Here is a 16,231-nt window from a genome sequence, read left to right as displayed (position 1 = left end):
ATAAGGGGCAATTCATGTCCTGTCTGTGCCCGGGTTCCTCTAATGAAACACAGTTCTGAATTGGTGTAGTCATCTAGCTTTTTATATTCAAATCTAATTTTTCATGTGTTATTCAGAAATGTTTCAAAAAAAGGCCGAGGAGGAATCAAGAGGGGAGGGGAAGGGACACTTGCTTCTTCACTTCTATTCTTTGCTCTGCTACTTGACACCTGGCCTGAGAAGACAGTACAAACCCCAGAGACTATTCTAGGCTGCCTTTCCTTCCTCCGGGGCAACGGCTCTTAGAAAAATAAAATCAGAACCATTCTGTAAAGGTAATGTATAGAAAACTTAGCCAACGTATTTTGAGTTTTAAAATTTTAGCTTTCCTAATATTTAAGTATTGTCTAGAACAAAAGGATTAAATTTTTTTTCAAAAACAAAAGACAGTGAAAAATACAGAAAGTGAGAGATGATGAGAGAGAGACAGACAGCCAGAGAGACAGAGAAAAGGGAAATAGTTGTTTTTCTATAATGTGAGATCTTAAAAACTTGAGAACACAAGCCAGAGACGACATTTGTGCTGATTGATGGAGACACGATGGCAAACTTGGCAGCATCCCTGGCCTAGTCAGTGGGGTCCTCAACATCAGCAGTCAGTAATAATTGGTGTAGACCTGAGCACCAAGGTCAGCCCCCAGGGCAGATGTTTGAATCTGGCAACAGCAGATGGAGTTGTGTCTCTAGTGGGTACTGATAGCATAGCTGACATTTTAGGGGTAGCAATAACTGGGATATTCAGGGAGCAAAAGAAGAAAGGGAAAATGCTAAAAACCATGTAGTAGTCATGGAGACAACTAACTTCTTGGGGCATTGACACTTCCAGGAACCTCTGAAAATTATCTAAGAAGAAATTGAGGGAGAACGGATTTCCTGAAGAATAAATAGGAACAAGCAGTGCCAGAGAAATTTTACTTTGTGGACTTTTTATCTTCTCTTATTGTTAGACTAAAGAAGCCTAAGAAATGAAGGTTTCCTTTTGCAAGTAACTAATCTTATCTGCTCCTTTAGGAAAGAAATTAGGAGACAAAAAAAAAAAAAAAAAAAAAAAAAAAAAAAAACAAAACAAAACCACCACCTAGATCTAAGGACTGTCTGTATACAAGAAAACACAGTAATCTGAAGCAAGTACTTGTTTTCTTTTCTCTGTGTCTCCTCATATAAATTTGGAAAAAAAGAATATAAATATTTAGAATAGTTAATTGTTTACTCTGCACTTTGAGTTCAAAGCCAAGTTCTCCAGTAGTCAATGTAGGAAAAAACTTGTGGAAAATCTTAGTCACCCACCTTTCCAAATGTTCACATCCCAATCATGCTACATAATTTTCCCCCAGTGAAAAGAATATACAAACACTTGATTGTCTTAACTTTTCTGCAGCATAAAGCAGTATAATAATACAAACTCAGCCTTGGCATTGCTCTTGTTGTCTTTTGTTCTAAACAATGGACTGTTGGTGGTTACTCATGTTCTATATACCAGTTTTCCATACTTGTGAGAAAGGAGTTTCAGCTTGGTCACAGACTCAAAAATAAATGCAGAGTAGGTTCATATTGGTCATTACTCTTGCCTTTTGGGTTTTTTCTTACTTTGCTTAAATACCTGTGGTGGGTAATGATACAAGGAGTTTTCATGTGTATGACTATAATTTGTAGCATGCAGAAGATATTCCATCTCAAATGACTTTAATGTAGTTAGTATGATCTACCATTTCTCGCTATAGATAATGACTTCAACATTCTTTGAAGTTCATGCATTACCTTTAAGGCTTAGGATCCCACCATATTGAACCATATGTTTCATCCAAGTTCTCTACCCTGCATCTAGGTTGTGTTAAAATTGTGTATCTTCTTAGAACACTTAGAGGCTGGCAAACCCTTAAACCAATTTCAAATCAGATTATATTTTATCTTTATAAATGAACATTAAAAATAAAAGTTATTGTTAAACCTTGACACCTATCCAAGAGGAATTCAATTTAGAAGGAGTTATAGGGCATTTCTCAAATTAAAGATGAGATTTGAGGGTCAAAGCCAAAGACAAGGCCCTTTATTTTTCAGCCACTTTCTCTCTCCCAGTGTTGCTCTGGGTAATAATACAGGTGCATATTGCAGTTGTTATTGAATTTATGATATTATGTGTTTCTTATTCTTGTAAAACTGTCTGCAAGAATAGGTTTTTCTAGATCCAGAAAATAAGAAATTTACAAATCTATAAACCAGGACCTATAAAGTAATATTTCTTATTCAAACAGATCTCATAAATCATATATGTAATAAATACTTAAATATTTATTTTCTTTCCTCTCAGGTATACTCACATTATATAAATATATATATCTATATATTTATATAAATATAAATCTTTAAACTTTTTTCCTCAAAGCCTTTAGTATGATATTAATATATGAATGATATCAAATTCTAGAGAAAATATAGTAGCATAATATTATGAATGTGAGGACAAAGCAGTATAAATATGAAAAGAAATAAGTAAATGACTATTTATGTGTATTAGTACATCTTTTAGGACAATAGGTATAGTCACAGTATAAATGTAAATAAATGATCATATAATATTTCAGAGCTGTTGTAGTCTGAGGATTGTGATGTATTGTCATTTACAGTAACAGCTGCTTCCTTAACAAACTGAAAGAAGTATTATGGTTTTTTTGTTTTGTTTTGTTTTCAATCAAAAGAAAGTGATGGATCTGAAGAGAAATATGAAACACAAACTGGAAAACATAATCTGTGTGCCTTGCTCCTGGAGTTGGATGTTGGGAAAACCAAATTTTCACAGTTAAGAGTACCATCTACTGGAGACGATTTGCCTCAAGTGGAGATTTCAACATATCCAAACCCCAAACTAGTCAGGACACTTCATGGCAGCTAGCCAGGGTCTCTTATCCCTTAATGGACCATTGCTGGTAAAAGTCTACCCTTCCCATAACCTGTGTTTGAGATAAATTTAGCCTAAAAATGTGCTGTACCTAAGCTACTCAGTAGGTTTTCTGCCTATTTGATAAATTTTTTACCTGAACCCCTTGATCTTAGCTCCCAGTGCTGTTTCTTGTGAAAGCAACTTGATCATAAACTTCAAATCATTTAAATTGCCTCAAACCGGGGCGCCTGGGTGGCTCAGTCGGTTGAGCGGAACTTCGGCCAGGTCATGACCTCGCAGTCCGTGAGTTCGAGCCTCGCATAGGACTCTGTGCTGACCGCTCAGAGCCTGGAGCCTGTTTCGGATTCTGTGTCTCCCTCTCTCTCTGACCCTCCCCTGTTCATGCTCTGTCTCTTTCTGTCTCAAAAATAAATAAACATTAAAAAAATTAAAAAAAAAATTGCCTCAAACCACTTAAAATGGAGCTCCAACCCATGCCTCCCTCTACAACAAACTTGACTATATACTTCCAGGTATTTACCCTACTCCCTGACCAAGTCTTTTTTCCAGAATTTTTTTTCATATTTTCAGAGAACATTTATCAACAAGAAAAAATATCCATGACAATTAGTAAAATAGAAACCATAAGTTACAAGAGTGTATGTTTGGACTGGATGTTTATATCCCCTATGCCTCAACCAAAATTCATATGCTGAAGTCCTAACCCACAGTGTGGTGGTTTTGGAGGTGGGGTTTCTAGGAGGCAATTAGGCTTAGATGAAGACAAGAGTACGGGCTCCCATGCAGGATTAGTGCCCTTATAAGAAGACAGAGACCAGAGCTCTGTTTCGGACACGTAAAGATACGGCAAGAAGGTGGCCATCTTACAAGCCAGGAAAAGGGCGCTCAACAGGAACTGAATATGCCAGAACCTTGATCTTGGACCTCCCAGCCTTTAGAATTGTGAGAAATAAGTGTCTGTTGTTTAGGTTACCTAGTCTATGGTATTTTGTTACAGCAGTCTAAGCTAACTTACATAGTATGAATAGTATGTTCTCATGTTCTCCCAGTGTTTTTTGTTTGTTTGCATGAATCTTCATGTGGGATGCCTAGATTAGAGTTGCCTTTGAATTCCGGGAGTCTAATCCACACTGCCCTGTATGACTGACTAAATTTTTTCTCCAAGATGTTTTTAAAAACTAAGAAATCTATACTTTTTAAGGCTTATTTCAAATACATATGAAATATGTCTAACGTATAAAATTAGCTATTATAAAATTAGGACATTTACATCATGGTGGGAAGCATCATAATCTTAACATATACTGGATAAGCTATAAAAATAAGGGCAGTCATTAACTATGTGTGTACAATGTTCCAGGCACTGAGTTAAAATTTCACATACTGTATGTAATTCTGTCAAGAACCCACAAGGGAGTCACCTATATTATTTCCATAATATAGAAGAGGCAACTGCCACTTAGAGAAGTTAAAAGCAAGACAACAGATCCCAAAATGGAGTTGCTTAGGCTCTGTTCCACATCACAAACTGCTACCTAATTGCAGTTTTGGTTGTAATGGAATCTTAAATCAGTCAATCAAGAGTTGCCTGATCAGCGCTAGTTAGATAATCTGCCTGGTAGACACCTGCCGTCCTGTCCTCCAAGGAAAAGTAACCTTGTAATAAGCAGCCCACTTTTTTTGCCTAGTCTAACTTCCTTGCTCCTGCTCCCTTCTGCCTATAAAAGGTTTTCATTTTGTACAGATCCTTGGAGCTTCTTTCTCAGCTAGACTGCATGCTGCATGATTCGTGTATGTATCATTGAATAAAGTAAATAAGATCTTTGAAATTTACTCAGTTAAATTTTGCTTTTTTTAAGAGAGAGGCTATGTAACTTGTTTATGGTCAGACAGTAGAGAGCAGATCTGACTCAGCCCCATGCCTATCTGACTCCAAAGGCAATATTCTTACCTACGTCACACTGACTTCTGTGTATGGAATGTTAATTAAATCTTACCCACCTCTGAATGGTGGGGTGAGAAAGATGGCCTCATTTCTTGTTGCTTTGGACATGGTATATTCCCTTACCTCTGAGTGTATTTTAGGGTCATATAAGGTTTAATTTCCCTTTTTGTTTTACAATTATATTCAATGTTGATGACAGCCTATAACTTATTGGTCAGTCTGTAACTGGTGCTAATGAGTTTTAATTTCAGGTAGGTGTTTTGCTAGCCCTGCTAACCATTCAGACATACTTAATTGGTTTTAAGGGGCTCTCAGGATTAATTTGAGTCCATCACCAAAAATAGAAAAAAATAGCAAAAGCTAATGTTCTAGAGTATGATTGGTAGTTCACATGACTTCATGTATCAATTTTAATCTATTTTAAATAATAAACACTGGAATTGCAACAATATGTAGTAAGTTATTTATGTTTATCATCATATGGTTTTAAGATAAATAATAGTATCTCAATATTATCTATTTATGACATGACATCATGAAATATTAATAATAAAATGGGAATATAAAGGTAGGAATATTGATTGTCATGATTTTGCAAACAAGTTTTCAAACTTAAAATCTGAAAGCTAATTGGTTAGGAGTTGAATGTACCATTTCACCTGCCAAGTTCCTTGAGAAAATTTCTTCACATTGGAAAAATGACTTAAAAGCCCAAATCTGCTTACTGTATTTTATTGATTTTTATTTTCTTTTATATAAAATTTTGCAATCCATAATTTGACTATAAGATTTAAGGAGCAAAGGCTGCCTGTTAAAGAGAATTCATGGTTTTAATCCATAGGTTACAACTAGGAGGAAACTATTCAGCCAGACACTATTATTCCCAGGTCTACTCTCAACCATGAGGCCTGGGAACCAGTTCTTGTCAATAAAATGTGAGTAAAAATGTACTAGGAGACAGTTACTCATGTTTCTCTTGCAAATCTGTGAGTCTTGTGGGTAGAGGCATTGACTACATTTTGTTTAAGGCTATATTTTCAAGGATGGTTGCACAGTAAACAACCCTGGAAAATAGAAATAGTTTCCCCTTCTGGAGAAAATGGCAGGCTTGCTTACAGCCTTGGAAGCTTACATAGGTTTATAGCCTATGTCCACCTGTGGAGCATAGGGCCATAGGTTCCACATACTTACTCTTTAGTACTGAAATAATAATAGGGGCGCCTGGGTGGCTCAGTTGGTTAAGCATCTGACTTCGGCTCAGGTCACGATCTCACGGTTAGTGAGTTTGAGCCCTGTGTCAGGTTCTGTACTGACAGCTCAGAGCCTGGAGCCTGCTTTGGATTCTGTGTCTCCCTCTCTCTCTGCCCCTGCCCTGCTCGTGCTCTCTCTTTCTCTCTCTCTTTCTCTCTCTCTCTCAAAAATATACATTAAAAGAATGTAAATAAAAAAATATTTTCTCTGAAGCAGAAGATACGTATAATTACTGCATATTACCAAAAATTCTAGTTCCATAAGCTCAGAGATTCTCTAATGTAAAGTAACCTACTGTGTGTTCAGATGTCTGGTTTTATTTGTATTGCCTTTTAGGGTCTGAGGCTTGGGAACTGGCAAAAATAAACACACTGATACTCTTGCTGCTCCTATTGGTGTAACTAATAAATTGTCTTTTGTCTCTGACTTCAGAGTCTTGTGTTTCCTGAAAGCATTCATGAAGTTGTGGTAAGTAGGTGTAGCAGAGGGAAAAGAAAAGAAAAGAAACAAAAAGAAAAAAAAGAAAAGAAAAGAAAGAAAAGAAAAGAAAAGAAAAGAAACGAAAAGAAAAGAAAAAAGAAAAGAAAAGAAAAGAAAAAAAGAAAGCAAAGCAAAACAAAACACTTACCTCTTTAGCTACCTGCCCATTATGTTCAATGGCTGGGGCTCTTGGATCAAAATGATAAAAGACAGATTAATAAGAGAAAAAAACAGATTTAATAATTTATGTGCACACCGGAGTTCACAAAGAAATATAACTCAAGGAGGCAGCCTGATTTGGTGACTTATACACCATCCCAAAGGGTGACAAAGTGTGGGGAAGAAGCTAGGAAAAAGGAAAAGAGGGTTGAAGTCTCTTGGGAAGGGAGTAAATTATGAAAGGTGACTAGGAACATATGGTAAACAAGGGTTGTTCACTAAGGTTTGTTGTGCAGAGTCTGGGCTAATAGGAATCTAGTCATCTCAGATAATTAAGTGTCCCCATGATAAGACTTGTTCTCCTCTTTCTGGTACAGGAGAAGACTCATTTACAAATTTAAATTTACTTTATAAATGTAAATTTCCTTTACAAAAAAAAAAATATGCTCTGTTTTTAGAGCTTTTCCTGTGTCTGTTCTTCAATTGCCTTCAGCTCAAAATAAGCCTTATGTGAAAGTGGCATATTTTAGGGTTGCATATTCTGGTCCCCTTCACAGGTTAGCTGGCAAGCTAGGGTAAAATCTCAAACTCTTCACAGTTCTTGATGGTTTTGGCTATGAAGATGGGATGCTGACAGAGACACGGATTTTTGGAAGAGGGAGGGCAAAGGCCCTGCGTTCTAATATCAGTGATATGAGAAGACTACCTAGTGAGTGTTGTCACCCAAGTGTTGAAGGGGAGGGCCGGGGGTGGAGGCTGGCGGGAATAATGGTAGCAGTTGCCCGGCTTGTTAATGAAAGTTTAGAGCCTGGGGAGTGAGAAATATGTTTGAAACAGCCTGTATAAATGGTGCCTTGATCATTCTCAATCTTATCTGGGCAAGCAGAGGAAGACATATTATCAGGAAGATGGAGTGGACATCTCCACAGCCGCATCTGATAGGGAATCTAATTGTGGCTACTGAGCCAAAGAGTTTCTAAGCTGAAATAATGTTGGCAATGTCTACCTTGCTCTGCAATTTGGAGCTTTACGTGTACTGAAAGCCATTAAAATTTATTTGGTTGAGCCATGAGTGACTGACAACAGAAATTGACAACAAATGTGCCTTGGTCACTAATGAGGAGCCACTCTTTCCCTCTTCACTCACAGGACTTCTTTTCTATTCCAGTTTCATCTGCTTTAAGGATAAAGATGACTAGTGGTAAAGCCAAGATCTTTCTGATCCCAAGAAGGACCAAAGGCCACATACACTTTGAGCTTTGGAATAGGGAGGGTTTCAAAACTTTATCACTGTATTGGATCAGGCACCCAAAGAGATAACCTACTCACTTCCATGGTGAGAGAGGTGCCCAAATACAGCTAATGCAGTTTGGCTAAGGTTTATAGTAGGTGAGAGATGCTAATGTGACCTTGTAGGTAGGCCCTTTGGACCAATTCAATGTACTAGTTTGGTTGCGCCTACATCTAACATATAGCAGGAAGTGATATATTTATTATATGCTTCACTTCTCATCCCAGTAGTGGCAGCAGGCTGCTCCCAGGAGTTGGGATATAGGAGTCAGCCTTCTACTTTTGGGGTACTGCAATCTGCCGGAGACCAGCTCCAGCAACCAGGGGTTCCCGAAGGAACAATGGCGTCAGTGAAGATAAAACAAAACTAAAATAAAAAACTACAAAATAACAAACTAAAATAAAAAACTAAAACTAAAATAAAAATGGACACAGACAACAGCAGTGTGTTGAACTGGCCGATTTATTGCAGTAAACGTGGCATTATATATGCTAGTGATTTCCTTGTAACATACGTCATCTATGTTTTTCTAACATTACCCAATTCTAAAATTGTTCCTTTGTATAATCACCCAATAAGGAATAACATGATTGTTTTCTCATAACGTTCCCTCCTGCCCTTTGCTTATTGATTAATTTCTTTTGTTGTTTTTATTATGTATCTATGTTTATCTATAATTTATAAAGTATTTGCTTTGCTGTTTTCACGAAAGGTCATTTATCTCTCAACACCTCAAGTGGAACAGTTACAGGGACATGACCTCTTAGTTGCTTCCTTGAACCATTCATGGTTTTGAAGAACAAAAGTGTTCGCCTGGGTCCGAGGTGCCAGGAAGGGGGCCAAGAGGCCTTATACATTCTCAGAAGAAACCCACACCTTATACATTCTCAGACAGACAATGCATCTAGGAACCAATGAACCATTCTGTACTTTAACCGACTAGGTTCAATCATCATCTGGAATGCCTCCGGGGGGCCAAGTGGGCCTAGGGGTCAGAGTGACCTGTGTCCATAGATACACTCCTTAGTTACCGGAGTGGGGCTTTCAGATCCTTATGTCTCTCCTTCGTTGGCCGCCTTTGCTGGCAAACGCATGAGGCTATCCTTCCTGCAAGTAGAGGAGTCTCCATGGGGAATGGCAAGGGCTAAACGTAAGGCCGCACAATTTCTTGCAGAACCTTATTTTCTTCCTAATGGTTCTTTTCCCAGGGGGCCTGTCAAGGGCAATTCCCCAACAGACAATACCCCAGGTAGTTTTAAGGCCAAATTACCTAAAAGCGGGAGTACAAGAAGCTTCACTGTCGGTGGTCTGCCTTGCAGTCACCAATCCGTCCACAGCCCAGGCCCTACCACTCAGGCTGAGATAGCTCGGCTTCCAGCAGCAATCCAACCAAACTTTTTGAATTATAGTACCTAACAATTTTGATAATTGGAACCTGTTGTGGATTGAATCATATCCTCCAGAAAGATATGTTGAAGTTCTAACTACCAGTACTTGTGAATGTTACCTTGTTTGGAAATAGGGTCTTCATAGGTATAATCGAGTTAAGAAGAGATCATAGAGAATTAAGGTGGTCTTAGTCCAATGGCTGGTGTCCTTCGAAGAAGTACATTTGGGCACAGATGCATAGAGAGGAGACCACATGAAGACCCAAGACACACAGGGAAGAAGGCCCTATAATGGTGGAGGCTGAGACTGGAGTGACCTAGCAGAAAACCGAGGAATGCCAAGTCCTCCTGACAACCACCAGAAGGAAGGGAGAGGCATGGAAGGAACTTTCTTTAGAGACTTCAGGGGTACTAGAGCGCTGCCTACATCTTGACTTCAGACTTCTAGCCTCTAGAGCTGTGAGGCAATAAGTTTCTGTTGTTCTAGGCCACCTAGTTTGTGGTACTTTGTTATGACAGTCCTAGAATTCCTACATGTGGTTTTGGATTCATCACATCCCTGACATGACTATCAGGCACAGACCCTTTGACAAGCAGCTATTAGTTTGCTACTGGCCTTTTATCAAAACTGAATACCGGGGCATGTGAGTGGCTCAGTTGGTTAAGTGTCCAGCTATTGATTTCAGCTCAGGTCATGATCTCACAGTCATGGGATCAAGCCCTGCATTGGACTCTGGTTCTCTGTGCTGTGTAGAGCCTGCTTAGGATTCTTTCTCCCTCTCTGTCCCTCCCCCACTTGCAAATGTTCAACTACATACCTGATTTATGGAGTCATTGTGAATCTCCCATCTGATATTTTCATTTTAGGGTGGTTCAACTACAACTTGATCAAAAAGGTAGGAAGGACGTAACAAGCCTTACTTGTTAAATAGAAATGGCATGTTCTACAATATAGCCAGTCTTTTTTCATTGGAATCTGTTTTACATTTAAAAAGTGGCAGCTGTTCCTTTGGGGAAAACATAATATCCCATTCTGCAGCCTAAAGGAAATTGCTAGCTCAATGGGACCCACAATTCGCAGAGATTTCCCTAAATGCCTAATCCTGGATCACTAATGGTATCCGCTGGGTTACTAGACTATTCAACCTCAGCCCTAACTATGCAGAAACAAAAACACTGGTGGTCATTCCACTCAGTGGTAGAAATAAAGGCTCTTCTCACATCTCTGGCCAATACACTCTTTAGTAAATTTTTTACAACATATTTTTTTCTAAATCTTAAACTGTTGCAAATAGTCTATTTGGTATAACATTTTAAACATTGCAAACTGGCAGATTAAAGACATCCTTCTTTGGGATTGTGAACTTTAGAAACAAACTGTAGTTGCTGTTCAAACTCCTTTGTTCACCCATATAAATATTCATGATAAGGGCCTGTTTTCTGATAATACCAACTAGAATCAACAATGGGCTCACAGATAAGGTTTTTAGTGAACTGCTATCCAAAGAATCTGGTGTTACTGAACACTGGAATAACCTTTTCAAAAATTGACTCAAAATATTTTCTAACTCAACATCCTGTACCTTTTCCTCATCCACATACCTTAGAAAGGCAAATTCTCAATGAATGCAGCTATCTCCAGAAAGGCATTATGTCCTCTGGGGTGTTTCTTGGGCAATGATCAGGATGAAAATGATGGAGGTTGGTAGACTTATTTTGAAAGTTTAGGAATATGCCTTGACCATTTCTGGGTATGATACTTCTCTCTTTCCCCTATCAATAACTCAGGTCTGGCCTGATTGGTGTACTCTTTTAGTAGCAGTCTACTGTTTGCTGAGTTCCCCTACAATGGCCCATGTGTGACCTTTTTGGTGATGTAATGGGTTTCACTAAGTTTTATAAAAATTTCCTTGTACTTCTTAAATATGAATTTTCTAGACAAAAGTGTTGTGTGTAGTAGGATATGATTGAGAGAAAATAAAATGTGGTTATAGCTAACTGGAAAGAGCTTGGGGGTTGTAGCAGACGTAGGGTGGCTTTCCAGGATTCCCACCTCTTGATGTATATGGTGGCAGAAAGCTTAGCAGAACTGTGTTCTGATGTCAGAAGAAAGCAGAACTGTAAGTGAGGAACTTGTTTGTTTAGCTAAACAGATTTCCAAGCAAAGTAATGAAAGTGACATCTCCGCTTATGCAGGAGAGAGAGAGAAATTGAGGATGAAATTGTTAAACAAAAAGGAATCAGAACTTGATGAATTTGAAAACTCTCACCATATTAAGAGGGCAAAAGATGCAAAAGTTCAGACATCACTTCTGAAATCTTGGCTTAGGGAGAAAAGCCAAGGATGCAGGCTGTATAAACTTTTGCTAAAGCTTCAGAAAAAAAAAAAAAAAAAAAAAACCCACAAAGTTAGAGCACTGGTTCACACAAAGGGCCTTTTGAAGAGATTAAGGGTGTGCCTCATTGATCATCTTAATCAAACCACAGGGCCTCCAGGAGGCTTAAGGGCATTGACCCTTATCTATCACAGCAGGAAGCCAAGACAGATAAAGGATTAACTTGGAAAAATCTGTAGAGGTGAATTTTGTCAAATGGAGTTAACCTGCATTGAAATCAAAAGGAGACCTACAAAGTTTTGAGAAGTTTATTTCTAAAAACAACAACAACAAAAAAACAAACAACAAAAAAATTCCTCATTGAACTGAAAGTGTACAATAAAAGACAGTTGTCAGATCTCCAAAATTCTACTGGCAGGAAGCAGACTGATAAAATTATTCAGCTTCAGAAGTGTGCTACCTTCCATAAAAAAGGAGGGATCCAAAGAGTGGACCTGAATGACATGGAGGGTTATGCTCACATCCTGAAAACTAACCAAGAAATGCCAAACATTTGTCCACCTGCATTTCAGATCCGCTGTACCAGTGACCCCTTTGCACCCCCCCCCCACTAGCCCTCCTTTCTGCCTAAGACTGCTGAAGTGTATTCCACCCCCCAAATAATGCTCTTTGACATATGCTTTAGTTTGAGTTGATTATTTTGATAAACTGCAGACACAGGAGAAACTCTGAAAGCAGAGTAGAAGTTACCCTTTTATAAAGAGTAGCTATATTTACGTGGGCAATTTACATTTAAAAAAGGGAACCTGAACCCAGATAATAACTCTCAGCAACTTTTATTTACCAAACATTTTCTCTAATCACTTTCCTTTGAATTGCCTCCCCTTCCCTCAACATTTTTCTTTTGTCTTTAGCTGAAGATGATATTCAAGGTGGTTGGTTGGACATTTCAGGGAGTTAGTCAATTTTCCTGGGTACCTCTCATGTATGCATGAGGTATACATATAATAAAACTTTTTCCCCCCTTCTTGTTAATCTATTACATGGGGTCTCATCAAAGGACTAAGACGGGAAGAAGAAAAATTATTTTAGCTTATAGTTATCAATAGTTCTTATGTTAGTCTCACTATTTTCTATTGGTGTTCTAGGTGTTGATGTTGTGTCTTTAGTTTTGCAGGTGCATACATGAAGAAGAAATGTACCCTAGAACTCCATTTAACACATTACAACCAGGAACCCCATCTGCATCAGAACCTTATTTAGATGATGAGATTTTGGATGTTGGGCTTGATGAATGAATGACACCCTTGAGAACCTTGGGAGGCAATGAATATATATTGTATGTAGTAGGGACATGAATTACTGGAAGACGAGAGTACAGACTATGGGGTACAGACCATAGGGTGGCTCTCTGTAATTCTTTCCTCCATGTGTACATTCCCTTGTGTAATCTGTTTCCACTGATTATGGGCATGACCTATGACAGTGAAGGTGATGTTACTCCCATGATTACTTTACAGCCTTATATGCCCAAGGTAACAGTATACCACTGCTGTGAGTACATTATGATATTTGTGTACTACTGGACCTGAGGAAGCAAGCTACCGTGTGGCAAGGAACATTGGTTTCAACAACTGGGGATGGCCTCTAGTTGCTGAGGTAGTCTCAGTAAGAAACTAAAGTTTAGTACGGCAGCCTAAATAAATAAATTCTGCCAATGACTTGAGGATTTCAATAACTCATATTAAGCCATGACCAGACTCCTGACCTACAGAAATTGTGAAATAATAAATGATAGTTGTTTTAAGCTGCTAAGTGTGTAATAATTTGATACACAGAATAGACACATAATACAGGGATGATGGAGAGAGAAAAGCCTCCGTACTTTGGGAAGAAACACCTTAGACCCCCAGATGTAGGGAGCAGAAGGACAATATGTATATATTTTTGTCTTTCTGACTACCCAAGGAGTCCTCCTTATGGGGAGGAAGAAAAAAAGACCCATTACATGCTTTGTGCTCGTTAATTTTATGTGTCAACCTGACACATAAAAGGATGGGAAAAGGATGCTCAGATAGTTGGTAAAACATTCTTTTGGGTGTGTTTGTCAGGGTGTCTCGGGAAGAAATTATCATTTGAATCAGTAGACTGAGTAAAGAAGATTGCCCTCACCACTGGAAGTGTGCATCATCCAATCCACTGAGGGCCAGGAGAACAAAAGGTAGATAAAGGGCAAGTTTACCCACTCTGCTTAAACTGAAACATCTACTGTCTCCTGCCTTTAAACATCAGTGCTCTTGATTCTCATCAGCACCATATAGGACTGGAACTTACACCATTGCTTTCCCTGGTTCTTAGGCTTTTGGGCTTGGGCTGGAGCTACATCCCAGGTTTCCTTGTCTTCCCTGCTTGCATTTGGTACATCAAGGGACAGCTCAGCCTCCATAATCACAGAAGTCAATTTCTCATAATAAATTTCTTCTTATATACCCATTTCTGTTTTGGGTCTGTCTCTTTGGAGAACTCCAACTAATATATTCTCTCACAGACAGTTTCCAGCAACTTTAATTTTATTGATTGTAGGGTGTACAACTTATCACTAAATGGCTCAAACACAATTTGATCATCAATCTCATTGATAACTCTACTGGAACATCAGAGCATGGCTCTAATTCCTCTATCTTCCATGAAAAGCAACTGTGATCACCTGCAAATGTTTTTTCAACCCCCATTGCCACATCTATAATTCACTCATTCCATAAGATAGATGGCTGAATATGGCTATTGACATGGACAGGTTTGACTGATTGCTCTCAGGTAGTCTTTCCAAAATCAATGACTAGACTAAATTATTCAAGATGAATAGTAAACCCTAAGGCTTACTAGCAAGCTAGGAAGCCATGTTGAAAGGCCTGCAAGTCAGGCCCCCAGAAAGATGTAGACACATCTGGGAGACGGGTCCCAACAGTTGCGAACAACTCTCTCATTCTAGGGCTATAATTTGTGCCCTATGACTATACATCTTGTATGAAAATTAGTTATTAATGTGCCTTTAACCCAGATATATGTTTACTTATACTTTCATGGTAATTATTAGAAAAATTCAAAGTGTTTTGGGGAACATTGCCATTAGATCAGGTAGTTGTAAAATAACTACTGAGATTTGTCTCAAATGTAGCTAACCTTGTTTACTTGGGGGAACTTCCTGGAAGTGTAACTGCCTCATGAATTAGGTCAATTTCCCACAAAGGGAATCATCCATTTAGAAAAGGTAATACAAAATATGTGCCTACTTCTCTGGCATGGTGCTATAATAAGAAAAGATAGGATAAAATGGCAGAAGGAAAGATTAGGACCTGAGGTCCCTGGGTGGGGAAAGACACATATTTTGGAACAATGTTGGGAATGTCTGACTACAGCAAACCTCCTCAAGCATAAAGTCCCTCTTAAGAATATAACAGACACCACCTACTCCCCTCAGGTTCCTCTCAGGAATTTGACAATCAAAATACCTAGCTAAACCATAAAACCTATAACCCACAAGGAATGCATGGCCATAGACTACCCTTCATACAATGGAAATGAGCCAATCAGGAATGGACAATCCAGCACCTAGAGTTATCCAGCCAATAAGGGTAGAACCTGAGAAGGAACAAGGGGGAAGAACAAGGGAGCAACCAGAATCTTATGAAACAAGGACTCTTGTCTACTGTCAGTGGGCTTTCCTTTCGAATGTCCCCTCTGTAAAGACAGCTTTCCTACAATTCTTACTTTCTAATCTTATACTCTAATAAACTTTTGCCTGCTGCTCATTTTGTGTCCACCTCTTCATTTTTTCGAAGTGGTGAGAAAACAACCTGCCGGAGTCCAGCTCCAGCAGGTCTAGGGGTTCCCAAAGGATGAACGGCGTCTGCGAAAAAGTGAAAATAAAACTAAAACAAATATAAAGATAAAAAACTAAAATAAAAAGCTAAAATAAAAAACTAAAATAAAAATGGACACAGACAACAGCAGTGTATTGAACTGGCCGATTTATTGCAGTAAACGTGGCATTATATATGCTAGTGATTTCCTTGTAACATACGTCATCTATGTTTTTCTAACATTACCCAATTCTAAAATTGTTCCTTTGTATAATCACCCAATAAGGAATAACATGATTGTTTTCTCATAACGTTCCCTCCTGCCCTTTGCTTATTGATTAATTTCTTTTGTTGTTTTTATTATGTATCTATGTTTATCTATAATTTATAAAGTATTTGCTTTGCTGTTTTCACGAAAGGTCATTTATCTCTCAACACCTCAAGTGGAACAGTTACAGGGACATGACCTCTTAGTTGCTTCCTTGAACCATTCGTGGTTTTTTTTTTTTTTAATTTTTTTTTTTCAACGTTTATTTATTTTTGGGACAGAGAGAGACAGAGCATGAATGGGGGAGGGGCA

The 16,231-nt window shown here is 38.4% G+C and overlaps 1 pseudogene; it reads left to right on the top strand.

Annotated features, from left to right (window-relative positions):
- The window catches only part of LOC122468731, a 37,042-nt pseudogene extending 23,956 nt beyond the window's left edge, over nt 1-13,086 (top strand).
- Nucleotides 13,087-16,231: the final 3,145 nt, after the last annotated feature.

The sequence above is a fragment of the Prionailurus bengalensis genome, chromosome B1 (genome assembly GCF_016509475.1).
Source record: "Prionailurus bengalensis isolate Pbe53 chromosome B1, Fcat_Pben_1.1_paternal_pri, whole genome shotgun sequence".
In the NCBI taxonomy this organism is placed as follows: domain Eukaryota; kingdom Metazoa; phylum Chordata; class Mammalia; order Carnivora; family Felidae; genus Prionailurus; species Prionailurus bengalensis.
The sequence above is the reverse complement of the archived record's forward strand: the minus strand, read 5'-3'. Positions and strand labels throughout refer to the sequence as shown.